This window comes from Equus przewalskii, chromosome 1, assembly GCF_037783145.1.
Source record: "Equus przewalskii isolate Varuska chromosome 1, EquPr2, whole genome shotgun sequence".
In the NCBI taxonomy this organism is placed as follows: Eukaryota; Metazoa; Chordata; class Mammalia; order Perissodactyla; family Equidae; genus Equus; species Equus przewalskii.
Window position 1 is genome coordinate 100,438,083 of NC_091831.1, and position 14,422 is coordinate 100,452,504.

Genomic DNA, 14,422 nt, shown 5'->3' on the forward strand with positions numbered 1-14,422 from the left:
AGACAGGAAAAGAAACTGACCAGGCAGAGATAAAGGGGCAGTAAAGCGCAGGAGGATTATGGTGGGAAGAGGGAGGAGGAACAATAAGAATGCAAGGGAGAGGAGCAAAAGGCAAATATTTACGGAACACTTAGCCGGTCACCACACCTCGGATGGTTCGTTAAGGGTCTCTTTGTACTCAGGCAGCTCGCCTGGGCTGGGCTGTCGGCCTAATCTTTACCGATGGGTAATTCCGGCTCAGAAAACAGAGCTCTGAGCATCTGGGTGGCCAACTCCCACCCACATTCGCGCACACATGGCACGGGTTTCACGGGTTGCCTGGCTCTGGTACCTTTTGCCACGGTCAGGGTGATAAAAACGGAGGCTGCTCTCTTCCCTTTGATGCTTTAGGAACCTGTGGGAGCAAGGTGCACCCCTCTGAGTATCAGTGACGACAAGTGAGTAAGCAATTTCAAGTTTGCAACCCACACTTGTCCTCTTTCCTTACTTTGAACTAAAACGCGAGCAGACTCAACTCCCCTAGTCACTGCCAGACTTTTAAAACTCGTCTTTCTGTTCCCGTGAGCCAACCCAGACGAACGAGTTACGGGTAAACTCTGCCTCCTCGCCCAGCCGGTGCCCAGACGCGAGCGGCGGCGCTTGCTTGCGACAGCCGGCCGAGGCCCGGAGGCCGCGCCCGCTCTCCGCTCGAGGCGGCTCCAAGGTGACGCGGCCGCCTCCTCCCCTCAAAGGCGGGGCTGGCGCGGACCGGGGAAGTCGGGCGGCCCTTGGCCTGGCCCCGGTCCCCGCCGGTCCCGGCTGCTCCCCGCGCGTGCGAGCGGCAGGTGAGGGGCGCGCGCCGGCCCCTCCGCAGCGCCCAGGACGCCGCCTCGGACAGGTGAGGGCGGTGCCAGGCTCACCTGGCAGCGCACGCGGTGGGGGTACAGGGAGTGGAGGGGAACCAGGGTCGCCGCGTGCTCTTTCTGCGGGCGGCTGCCTGCTTTCAACAGAAGTGGGGAGATGGGGATTTCCCATCCAGGGGAGCTCCTACCCCGGAGCTGCTGGTACAAAGGTCAGAAATGTGTGCCGAGGCCAGGAGGCAGCAGTCGGAGCCGTGGAGCGCTGGAGAGCGCACTGGGGGAGGGCAGCCTGCGCCAGGATTTCTTTGCATCCTAAAGGACACGTATTTGGTCTCCTCGGGGCGCAGCGGAGTTGGTCAGGGACCGTCATCACCGGGTCTCTCTCTGCAGAGGTCAGTTCCTCCCTTGTGTCGGATTTGATGCGCTCTCTTCGCGGTGACCTGGAGATTCAAGTTTGGTTCCTTGCGCAGACGTTTGCTCTGCCCCAGGAGAGCAGAAAGCCTTAGGATAATTGTGTACAGCGTCTTGTCACATTAAAAAAAAAAAATACAGTGATGGTGGTGGTGAACTTGAGAGGCAATTGCTTCCGCAATTAGTTCCCCAGCCCACTGTCCATTTGTTAGGCAAATGGTGCGCTGATGGCTTTTAAAAGTGGTTGGGTTTCCGTAAACTAGATAAAGACATCTGAACGAACTCTCTGCGATGCCTGAGGGTTTCAGCCGCGTGCTTGCGTGAGTATGCTCTGGAACTTACTTCGGCCGGGACCACTTCTAGTTACCCGTTTCCCTCTGCGCCTGGGACTTTAGGAAACCTGCTTCTGCGACACTGAGTCGCAAACAGGTCTATGAATTCTGATTTCTATTAGCATTCATTTTTCTCCTGGGTCAGCTGCATTTGAGTGTTAACAGATATTTGTTGTACGCCTGCTCAGGGGGAACCCTGGAGGGCCAGGCTGGCGCGCTGTTTGGTAGCACAGGTGTTGATACAAAGGGGATTATCAGAGCACGTGTTCCTCACAGGTGGATGTGCAGAAAGAGACCAAGGGCACATTGTGCCTTTGTCTCCGCGGCACCTCTTTAATCTCTGGTAATAAGCATTTAAATGCTGGGAGAATGTAAATCTTTGAAGAATATCTGTCATCAGCCTGGTCTGTCATCCAAAGTGACAAGGATTATCAAAACCATCCTTAAAATAAGGTTCCTAAGAATCACCTCTGTGCCGAGCACCATGCTAGGCACTTCATCTGGGGCGCATAAAATGTACAAAGTGGACAGTACTTTCCCTGTACTGATGAGGAACCGAGGCAGAGAGGAATCCAGCGATTTGTTTAAGGTAACTGGTGGACCTGGGAGTTCAATGTGGATATTTCTAAGTGCAGAGGCCATGCTTTTTCATTGTTCCATGCTGCTGTGAGACAGATAGTGTAAATAAGGCAGGTTTAATGGATGTAAGAATTCAAATTTATATTCATAAAGCAATCCATGTCCTGGGAGTTAAAGTAACCGTCACGAATAAAATGAGCACTGTTTTCATTCTACTTGAGTGGTTAAACTATGAAAATCTAGGACAAGATGAACAGCTATTTTTAAAATATAAAATTTATTGAGTGTCTTCCTTAACATTTTTTTCAGAACCTAATATATCCAAGTGTGACAAGTTACCAAAACTTTATATTTATTCCTTGTGTATTACACATTCAGGTAACCCCTGATTTTCACATTATTCTTGTACTTTAACATATTTTAGCTTGATTTCTTTCCATAGCTTCCACGTGAATAGAGGCCACTATTTTCACCCAAAAAGGACTCTGTGTGTATAAATCTAAAATCATACATGAATATGTCTAATATTTATTTTAAAAGATATATCTATTTTTCCTTAAATCTATTTCTAGAAGTGTGGAGTCCCACAATGAGCTTATTTGACAAGGAATCTTAAAGTTTCTAATTTAGTCTTTGAGTAAACGATCCATAACAGCTCACCTGACAATCTCTTAATGTGTATGTAAACCACAAAAGTGACTTTCAAGTTAAAATTATTATCCTGTATAGGATGTGAATGAAAATAGTACTTAGAATTTTAAATAATATTTCCCAACATGGAGAGCCCTTGCTTTTTTAAAACTTTCCTTTTCACTGTTGGTAATTACATACAAAAGTGGAGGGGTTTCAGATTTAAATTACCTTACAGGTTGAAGAAAGTGTTTTTTGTTGAAGAAAGGCTTTTTGCCTGTGTTGGGAGGATCCGGTAGGATATTCTGCCTGTATCGTGCTTGGCATAAGTTTTTTCTCTGTATTCAGTTGACAGTGAAATCAACAAGACACCGTGAATCCTTTTTAGGAGCATTTGAAATGCTGCCCAGAAGGCGTTTACGAAAGTGTGCTGCGCTTGGTTAAGATGCTGTAATCAAGGGGCAGAGTGGGTGATGAGTTAGAGAAATTCCCAGCAAAGCCTGAGGGCCAAGGAGCAGAGGATGCCCCAGGTGTGAAACAGGCAGATCCAGATGTTGTGAGACCTGAAAGGTAAACAATTTGGGGATCCTCTTTAAGAAAATAATACAAAATTAGTTATGACAGTGAATGCTTGTTTAGAATGGAAAAAGCGATTACAACCATATGCTGGAGATTTCTGTCTCTTTCTGCTGAGCTCTTTTTGGGCGGTTTACCAGAAATACTTACATAAAAAGCCTTCCTGATTGCACCCTTCTCCGTGAGAACACTCAGCATCTCCCAGCGGCCTGTAGCTCTCGGAGGGGCCTATTCCAGTGAGAGGCCGGACGCTGAAGCTCTACTGCCTTCAAAGAGAGAGAGGGCCACTTGTGGTTGGAGGTAAAGAACTCGTGGTCCACTGAGCAGAGAAGAAGCTGCTGGCTGGGGTGGGAGGAATCCTAGGCTCATCGGGGACTTGGGACAGTTCATGTCCAGTGAACAGTTCTGAGAAAAAAATCCCTGGTCTCTAAGACCTTCCAGTTGGGTTGTTTCTCCAAGGATGCCTTTGGCCATTGGCTCTCCCAGTTTTCAATCTATCGGTCACCATTTATTGAGAGTTTCCTACGTGCTGCATAAGGGAAGGCCCTGATTGCCAGGGAGCTCCTAGTCTCATGGAGCTGATTTCACTGACGACAGTACAGTGCTGTCCATGCTGGTGTAGAGGCCTGGGGGGCTCCTGATGCTGAGTTTGGAATTCTTGGTGGAGTTACTGAGTTGAGCTAGTCCGGGAAGAGCATACTCAGTGTGTAGAAGGCCGTAGAAAGCCCTGGATGTTTGGATCCGCACACTCTCCTCCACTGATGCAGTGAGGCCTCCTTAGTCAGTCTTTCTCAACATGTCCTTCCAGCCCAGCAGAACCCACATACTTGAGATTAACTTGTTAGAAATGCACAGTCTCAGGCCCTGCTCCAGCCCCCTGAATCAAAAGCTCGGTGTCTGGAGCATAGCAATCTGGGTCTTAAGGTTTCCCGATGATTCTGGTGCATGCTAAAGCTTGAGAACCACTGCTGTTAGTATTTAAGAGCACTGGTAGGACATAGAGTCCTCTGTGGAGATGGAAGGAGAGGAATGAGATGAATACTAATGCTAATGTATTATTATTGTAATATAATTACAGTTTATATTACTATCGCCGACATCGAGCCTCAGATTGTGCCAGGCGTTGTGCTAAGAAATATTAACTCTTATAATGATTACTACAACCCCATGAAGCAGGGCTATTATCACCTCCATTTAAGTGTGAGAACACTGAGGCACTGAGAGACAAGGATATTGTCCTAGGTCACACAACTGGAAAGCTGTTCAGCCAGGATTCAAATGTAGGCAGTCTGGTTCCAGCACCTTCTCTCCCATCCTGCCCGGGAGGGTTTTCATCGATGTTATTGTTATCTGTCGGCACTGTGGGAGAGGTCGGGAAGGCAGGCCTGGAACTGCTTGGATGACCCTATTTAACAACCTTAGTCATTTGCTGACCACTCGGGGTTAACGCCTTTTTCTTTAAGGACTAACTGCCAGGTTAGCAAGGATGTTCTTGTCATTCACTCCTAGTGCAAATTTTTAAAGCTTCATAACCAAAGGGACACGATTGCATATATAGGATTGCATAACATGGAAGTGTCTCTTTCCTCAGCATGATTATGGACTCACGTGGATTTCCCCAGTGGATGATTGTGGAAGGTGGCCTTGTTTCAGAATACTGGCATTTGATCTGGATATTAGCATGGGGCCTTTCTTCTAAAGGCCAACCCCTTCCCCAAGCCACAGAGGACTTGATGGTATGTTTGTCCATTATGTCTTAGAGGTATCTAGAAGAGCTGTGCTTTGCATGTTCACAGTTTTTTTTTTTCTGAAAACAATTGTTCTACGCGATTCTATACACTTTATCATGGAATAGCTCTATCATGTCAGGCAGCCTGAGTAAGAATATACAGCTATAGATATGAGTACATGTGTGAGTGTGTAGAATGTTGGTTTGCCTTTGGATGTGAACCTCAGCTTATTGAGTCTTCACTTCTTCAGAGACATATGTTTAGAATTTAATTCTAGGAGTACTAGCTGTCTCATTCATGCATTCATTCATTCCTATGGTCACCACTGTATTTCCTCCCAGTGCCTGGCATTAACGCCTGACGTTAACGATTCCCCCCAGACTAGTGGGGATAAACTTGCTCTGCCAGGTTATGGGTGAATAGAGTTAGATGCCCTAAGTCTGTCAGTGAGTCAGTGGGAGAGGAGTTAAGAAGTTATCCTAGTTCAGGAGCGAGGTTATAGGGCTGGGCTTAAGGTGGTAGGGAGGCAGGGGCGTGGGGCAAGTTGAGCCATATCTAGGAGATTACAGAGGTGACCAGGTGGAGGTGGGAGAGGAGCGAGAGGGAGTGTCGGGCTGAGGTTTGTACCTTGGGCCCCTGGGTTGGTGCCAGTAACACAAGTTAGAACTAGAGAAGAGTGTTTTCAGAAAATAATGAGTTTCGTGGACAATGTGAGTTTGAAATGTCTGGATGACTCCAAGGTGGAGGTTTGGGGTGGATAATTGGGTAGGATGAGGGCCTGCATCCAGGAAAAAGCTCTGCAATACAGAGATTTGAAAGAACTGGTTTCTAGGTGGTCGTTGAATAATTGACTAATTATCAACTGATTGAATAATAAAGTTGACATAACAACCAAGTAATCCAACGGATGGAATAATATCAACAATTGAATTATGCTGTCTCCTAAGGAGAGTGGGGCAGTGAGAAGCAGGTCATGAAGGAAATGTGCCCTTTTCTTCTGGCCAGGCAGGAGAGGAACAGATTCCAATTCCTTTGATGTGAAAGGGGTTTACTTATGCTCCTTCTTTTGAGGGTAGAGAGGAATTCTCCACTCCCTTTGGCCTTTAACATGTTTGATAGCCTGACCTCTGGCCCACGGGAGGAGGTCCTCAAGGTGGAAAAACAAACAAGAGGAAGCTGGAGACTTACAAGGGGCTTGTTGAAAACTGTTTTTTAGAATTTGAGTCCATGTAATTGTCACAAGGTAAAATGCTTACCATCAATCCTCTTAATTTGTTCTTCTCCATTATTAAAAACACTCACTTAGGGGGGCCAGCCCCATGGCTGAGTGGTTAAGTTTGCACACTCTGCCTTCGCAGCTCGGGGTTTTGCTGCTTGAGTTCCTGGGCGTGGACCTAGCACAGCTCATCGAGCCATGCTGAGGCGGCGTCCCACATAGCAGGACCAGAAGGACCTACAACTAGAATATACAACTATGTACTGGGGGACTTTGAAGAGATGAAGAAAAAAGAAAAACACTCACTAATTATTTTTGTACTATATCATGTTTGTTGTAAATGAATCATGTCATTTTGTATGTCATGCAGAGGGGCCAGTGTTATTTTGTAACTACTGCTATACAAATGTCACAAGATTCATTTTTGTGGAGAAAATGTAGGCTTTCTTAGGTGCTCAGAGTTAAGCTGAAGGCTTGTTTAAAATGTGTTAAAAAGTAGCTGAAATGAATATTTGTTCTTTTGTCCTAAAGTGATTAATTGAGCATGTATTATGCATGCTATGTGCTGGAGTTTTCGTTGTGAATAAAACAGACAGCTCCCTGTCCCCTTAGAGCTTAAGTTTAGAGCGCAAGTCAGCTTAACAAGTGAGTAGAATCAAGTGTGCTGTTTGCTAAGGATGAGGCACTAGGGGCTGTGGGAGCAAGTGGGACGGCGGCTGCCAGAGGCAGGGCTGCCTCTGCTTAGCCAGCAGTGGGCAAAGCCTCCTGTGGGCAGGGCCATCAGCACAGAGAAGGTTTGGAAAGAAGAGAGAGATTGTTTTGAGAAATTGATGGCTGCTTCTTTTGAGGAAGTGATGTTTAGAATAACCTGTTTCAGCTCTGAAATTAAAAGTCAGCTAATAAACCAGAACGTTCATGAGAGATCTGTGAACTGATCAGGAAAACCAAAAAAGAAAGTGTTGTACTTGTCTGTGTGACTGTGACTGTGTTCAGATCCAAGAGGCAACCAAGGTGACAGTACAAAAAAACCAAAACAAAAATAATGATCGTGTAATATTTTTGGTGGTGGGGGGCACTATTTTTAGCATTATGGAAGATGTTGGGGTTCCGTCTGAGAACTTCTGTAGCTTATCAGAAAAGAACGTTGTGTTGCCTGAATCACAGTAACCACCGTTATCGCTATAATAGTCTTGCCTAGTGTAAAAGATTTCATTTAATAAAATTAGCTTAGCTTTCTAGGCTTGTAGTCTGGAAATGACCTTTGGGGTCAGCTCTCCCACCTCCTGGTGTCCTCTCATGACGGAGCCAGGGCCCAGAGGTGCTGCAGGCTTGCTTACCTGCACGTGGTCAGTTGGTAACAAAGTCTGTTGGTAAAATGGGTTGTTGTTCTTTGTCCTACCGTGACATGCTTCACTTGAACGTTTCTTGTCTGTTCCTGGAAGAGCCCCTGTAATTAACTGTCTCTGTGTTCTCCGAGTCTTTATCTGCACAGAGCTCCTTACCCTTTCTTCCGTATTTCCTCCTTGGTGTGTGTGTCGTGTGCTTTGTTCCTACATAGTTCAGTGTTTTGAATTTTGTAGGAATCCTTTGCAGAAGTTGCCTTCAGCGTTTTAGGCCTGTCTAAACAGGTAGAATTTCTCTGATGTTTCTTTCATTCTCTTAAGTCTCATGTGATCTGGCCCAGAGACATTTAGCTTTAGCCAGGAATGAGAAAGACGGTTCTCAGAAAGTTTCCTGTGTTAATATTGACCAGAAGCCATGGCAGAACCGAGAAGCTACATGAGGAATTGGTTTTAAATACCCTGAACTATTTATGGGACAAAGAAAGTTTGAAAGCATAGGTGTGGCCCTGGTCATTAATCACAGACGGGTATTCAGTTACTTTATTACTTCCAGTCCAACTTCCAACCTTCTGTGAACTTCTAGCTTTATCGCCATGAACTCAAGATCCTAAATCACTAACTTATTTCTTAGTTTTGGGTTCACTTGCCAATATGTGCGTTTTCACTGATAATGTTTTTTTTTTCCTTTAGTGGAAGAAGCTTTTTGCTTTTCCTGGTTTACAGGACATACAGACTGAGCTGTGGTGTATTTTGTTTAGCGTGCCAGCTACCTGACGTTGCTGAGTTTCTACTAGGTGGCAGCATTTTCTTACTCTAATCCTCTCAGGAACCCTGCTGGGTAGAAGCCATCCCCACTTTATAGAACAGAACACTGAGACTCAGAGAAGCCCGGCAAGTTGTACAGGGTCACCCAATTGGATGGAATTTTACTTTTTGCCCCTACTATTCCATTCCGAGCCAGTGTTATTTCAACCATTCCTCTCTGTCTGGCTTCCCAGGAAAGGTGTTTAACCACAGGACTAGAGAGTCATTCCAACTAAGATTCCAGGAATTTCTCTGCCTCCTGGGGTTGGACGCAGCTGCTCTGCACATTCCCCAGGGTGAAGGCAGAGTTGACACCCTTTACCACAGAGGCCACTTTCAAAAGCTGGGTCGCTGAAGCCCTGGCATCCTGCTAAACCCTGTTCTGGAGATAGAGTTGGCATGGTCTTGCTAAATATATCACTTTAGAGCAATTTCCTGCCAGAAGATTGTGTATACATGTAGCTGGATATTCTGGAAAGGTCTGTCTCCTTCATCTGACCCAAGTAATGCCTTAAACACATAATTGTTGTAATAGACTGGTGGAGCAAAGCAAGCAGTCACTTAGTTCTGAACACCATCCTTCATCCCTGAATTTTCACAAAACTACCTCACAGTGTTTTTATGTTTTTAAATTGATGTAAGCTTTTAAATACGTACAGATGTTGACATTTCAAAACTCAGATAAAATTCCTGTGGTGCTGTTGATCGGATCTAGGTGGTTTTTTGTTATTTATCCTTTTGTTTATTTATCAGCATTGGGCTAGTTTATCACATGAGATCTTTTAAGGGTTCGCAGTATACAAATGAGGTTGCTATTCTGGTCCATGCGGTCTTGGAGAAGCTGGAGTTACTTCTGCTGGATGTTCTGCTTATCCCCATGGGCGCTTCTGAGACACTGCCCAGGAACCCTTGTTTAGTCTGGACATAGAGCCTGTGGCCTCTTAGGACATGGTAGCAGATGCTGAAGCTGCTGTGGTGGCAGTGAGAAGTGGGTGGATGTCACTAAAGTTCCCTAGCACCGTGCAATCTGATGTCCCATGCACAGCCTGTGAGTAGAGCACTCGTCAGTGTTGTCTGCATTCATGCCAGTAGGAAGCCAGTCCTTTTACCATATGCAATGAATGGTAAATTGGTCTTTTTGGTTAAAATAATTTTTAATGTCAATTTTACTGCTCAATTCTGCATATCTTGTCGGTGTGGTTTTTGGCAGTTTCTGGTTTGTGCTAACAGCCTGAATCTGGCCACTTCCAACACGAGCCCCTGCCTGTGAAATGTTGTTTTCTGCTAGTGGCTGTGGGTCAGAGATAAGTGACTTAGGACTGAAAGAGAATTGGTTTTATTGTTGCTTTTAACATTATGTGATAAAGCGTAGTGCACTTACACACACACCCCTGTTTACACTGTGTGTTGATATATGAATATATATTTTTTTCTGGAAATGAGCACTAGAAACTTACTCGTGGGTCCTTCATGGAGATGGGCTAGTCTGGGCTGAGTCATCTTTCATCACGTGCGTCTCTGCACCATTACAATTTCCTAAAGACATCCCTTGAAAAAATACTGCCAGGGTAATTTGGATGGTGAGCTAGCAGGCCTCTTTTTGTTGTCTTTAAAATGTCATTTCAAAAAGTCATCCTTGGACATGAGAATACTAAAAATATTTTCAATTTGTTTAACATTTTAAAGCTTTTAAAGTCTTTGGTATTTGTTATCAGATTTTGTCAGCCAAACATCTTCCCTGAAATCAGAAGAACTAGCAGAGCGTGGTAGTTGAAATGATTAAGGAGAGGAAAGTTTCCAGATTATTCTATCCACCCAGCAAGGCTTCCCGGAGGCCACCTCTGATGAGGCAGCTGTAGGATGGGACCACTTCAGAAACTTCCACCCCAGTAAGCCAGCATGGAGGCCAGCGCCATGACTCCCTTAACCCGCCATGACCTATTTCCTGGGAAGAGCCCGCACTTTCGAGTCAGACAAACGTGGGCTCAAATATCCCCTCCACCATTTGTAGGACTTTAACGTCTCCCACGCTTGGGCTTCTCATTTGTCAAATGGAGATGAAAATACTTACCTTGGGAGGCTGTGAATATTAGTAATAGTCCCTGCAGTCTGCCTTGTGTATAGTAGGTACTTCATAAATTCCTGTTATTCAAGGAGAAGAGGGAGTCTGGCTACATGGGAGGAAGTAAGCCTGCAGAGGTTTACATAAGCGAGTACCCTCGAGGTTATGGCAGCTTTTCCTCTGAGATCAGCCACCTCCGCACTGCTGATCTTTTGTTCTGCATTTTCTTCTAACCAGAAGAAGAAGAAGAAAGGGTAGGAAAGGAAACATCAGTAGCAGCTGCTACTCAATCACACTGTTTCCAAAAATAACCCGAGACATATATAGGGAGCAACAAAAATGATCTAATTTAGACTATTTTGCCCAACTTGAGGCCATTCTCTTTAGAGATGAGACAGTACCCGTCCTTTTTTTTTTAACTTTAGATTTTTACTTTCACTTTTCAGGTGTTTTTCCCTTTTGCATTTTTAAGATGGTTTTGAGGTCAGAAAGCAGATATTGGAGATGCACACGTTCTATTGACTGTGCTGGGTTTAGCATTTTCTTGGTGATTACGGTATAATTTGATGAAAGCCCAGCCACTCCTCAGGGAAACCTCAGAATGTTTCCTAAATATATATGGATGAAAGAATACCTTGGAAGGCTTTCTTTGGAAGGCGACACCAAATCAGTGGCATCATTGGCCTCACTTGCCTACATTTCTGATTGCCAAAAAGAAAGAAAGAAAAAAAAAGCATTGATTAGCTATGATTCCCTGTTTAAATGGGGCAACACGGAAAATAGAAGTGGTTCCTAGTTTTGAAAAGCTTATCTCCTAGGAGAATCAAGATGCATCTTCATGGAAAGATTATTAGTGGTACCCTCTTGGGAGCAGAGAGGATGTTAAAGGTGGGCAACATTTCTTGAGGCTGATGAGCGGAGGGAAAATGTAACAAGTCTGGAAGGATGAGGAGGAAGTGACTCTCAAGGTCTTGTTGGGGTCCCTGGGGAGAGATGGACACTGTTGATCTCTGCTCCTCTCACTGTGTGTGGCTTCCTGGAACTTCCCTGAAGGACACTTTGCAACGCTGCTCGTTTAGGACCGGATACTGTGAAGCAGGAAATTAGGTGACAGAGACTGAGGAGCGAGGTGGCGTAAAGATCAAGCATGGAATTGGGGTGCTGGCCTGAATTGAATCTTGGCTCTGTTACATATTATCTGTGTGATACACTAAGCAAGTTCCTTGAGCTTCCCATGCCTCAGTTTACCCATCAGTGAAATAAATCTTTAATGGTACCTCCCTTATAAAGTTATGAGGATTAAATGACAGGTACCTAAAGCTCTGGGTATGCCATGCCTGATGCATCTCGTGCCACATGTGAGGAGTAAGTGCTGCTTCTCCTGTTTTCCCACTGACCTTTTAGCTTTAATGAGTTACCATGCATCACGTTTGCCTATCTTAATAAAGCCTAATGATTGCTTCCTATTTAAAAACTCATTTGCAGTCTTTTAGCCCAGTGGGAAGATTTGTTTGGATCCATCTGATCACTCCAAGCCTTTTCCTAGCTGATATTCTAGAAAATGAGTTGCAAAGTGCCCGGGATGAGAGACTGTAGAAAATCGGGAAAGTTCATTTGGGAATTATCAATTTAAGCTGTTATATGATAGTGTCCACTTCATAGAGCCGACACTGGCATTGATGGAATCAGAGCAGTGGGGGAAAATCGATGTAACCTTTTTAAAACATAGATGGTTTTAATATTGATAATAGTGTTCTTTACCTTTTCATTTGAGAGATGCTGCTATAATGGAATGCCTTATAAATACTAATGTGTGCTGACTACATTCTGATGGTGAGGAACTTCTTTGGGTATTTTGAGACAAAAAGTTCTATGATCTGGGCAAATGTCACTTTAATGCATCACTAACAGGTTAGAAATACATTCTTCAAATAAATCATATTTCACATGAGTGTAGGAAATATTCGTTAATCTGTATGTTCAAACTCTTCCTTAACTCCCAGGCAAGGAAAGGCTGGCGAGTGTGTGTGATTCATTTTAATTCATTAGCCACAGTTTTCCTCATTTGATTCAGACACTTGGATAGGTTCAGAGGTGATTGAAAGCTCATAAGTCAGTGCCTCTTGAATGCCTCTTGGGGGCCTCACCTGTTGCCTTTTGTTGGTCCTGATGTGCTGGGGAACACAGCTGTCTCCAGGATGCTCAGGATTAAAAAGCATCTTGAGGGGCCGGCCCAGTGGCATAGTGGTTAAGTTTGTGTGCTCGCTTCAGTGGCCTGGGGTTCGCAGGTTCGGATCCTTGGTGCCGACCTAGCACGACTCGTCAAGCCACGCTATGGTGGCGTCCCACGCAAAACAGAGGAAGATTGGCATAGATGTTAGCTCAGACACAATCTTCCTCAAGCAAAAAGAGGAAGAATAGATGTTTGCTCAGGGCCAGTCTTCCTCACACACACAAGAAAAAGCATCTTGGCTTACTGAAATCCAAATGCTGATGGCAAGAGAGGAAAGGAGGCTGGGTTTGTAGGCCTTTGCAGTCATGCCCAGTTCTAGAATCCATCAGTTCTTGGTTGATAGTTTCAGAGTTCACTTACGTGAGCTTTGTCCTGTGAAGTTCAAGGGCCCCATTGTCACCTTGTTGACTGTGATTGTGTAAAGGTGATAAGAGGACTGGATCGTCCCATTATGAAATGATTGGGGAAAACCAGAGGGGAGGCACAGGCCGATAAAATGTGCTCCATCCTCACCATGGTTACGCCCAGGCCTCTAATGAAGCTGTGTCGGGACTCGTGGTCAGGGCTGATTCAATGCTCTGAATGTGGTGCGTGAAGCTGCTCAGACACCATACCACAGAGCAATAAAGACATTACCCAACATTATTTAATAATTAAACATTTATTAAAAAGCTTAATAATTGTGAGGCTTTATAGGTTGATGGGATACACATACTGGTTTCCAGGCAGGCTTGGATTTCTGGTAATCAGTCATGCTAGTAGTAGAAGGAATTGCCCTCTGAATTCATTCATTCATGCATACAGGCGGTCATTCATTCCATCAAAACGTAACTGCTATGTGCCAGGTATTGTTCTAAGTGCTGACGATGCAGAGGTGGGCAAATACAGTCCCATCTCAGTAGAGGACTTAATTATTGTGGGGGGTGGGAGGTGGATTGGGGGGAACAAGTAAACCAACTAATGAGATAATTTTGATCAGGGGAAGCCATGATGAATGTCAGGCATGGCCAGAGATTATGGCACAGAAAGGCAGCCTCATAGTAGAGGGTCAGGGTCGGGCTTGCTAAAGAGATGATGCTCGGTCTGGGACCTGCAAACAGCCTGGAGAGAACAGACTGTGTAACCAACTGCCCCAAACCCAAAACACCCAAGTCCTTAACTTCACCCCAGATGTTTACTGCACCTATTTTCTCCTTGTTCCGCGGCTGCAGGTTCTCCTTCCTTCGGGCATTCCTGTTAGACCTGGTAAGGCCGAACATCCTGGAGATGATGGCCTCTCCCAGGCGGGGTCTTCACTGTGAGGCTGTGGGCCTTCCTCCTTGGACACAGCCCAAGTCGACTGAACTTTGCACCTAATGGGGACCTTCTTCTGGGTTTACTTTCTGATGACACTCGCTGCTTAGGTTAGCCTGGAGCCTGCTTTAACTTTCCTTTCATGCCTAAAACATATGTAATTTCACCTGATGCTTTTAGCTTTCTGTAAATGACACTCTGGCCTGACATAGTCTCACACCATCCAGATTCTGCCCACTTGTGTCGAGACATCTGCTGGAAATGAGAGCTTCCTCTTCTTTCAGTCTGACTCTTTTCAACTATGGATTATTTTTAGACTTTTTCTATCATTTATGAAGCTTGAATTGTCTTGTGTATTTATGGAAAATGAATAA

At 45.0% G+C, this 14,422-nt stretch overlaps 1 protein-coding gene across 6 annotated transcripts in view; it reads left to right on the top strand.

Annotated features, from left to right (window-relative positions):
- Window positions 1-546: 546 nt before the first annotated feature.
- The window catches only part of MCTP2 (multiple C2 and transmembrane domain containing 2), a 222,974-nt gene continuing 209,098 nt past the window's right edge, over window positions 547-14,422 (top strand). For 2 of the 6 annotated variants that reach the window (XM_070618934.1, XM_008535767.2), the window contains exon 1: window positions 618-877. The gene's annotated coding sequence lies outside the window, so the exon portion shown is untranslated. Of the gene's footprint in view, window positions 1,232-1,251; window positions 1,571-14,422 lie in introns of those variants that run through there. The other 4 variants (XM_008535761.2, XM_008535763.2, XM_070618941.1 and 1 more) reach the window with 4 other exon arrangements.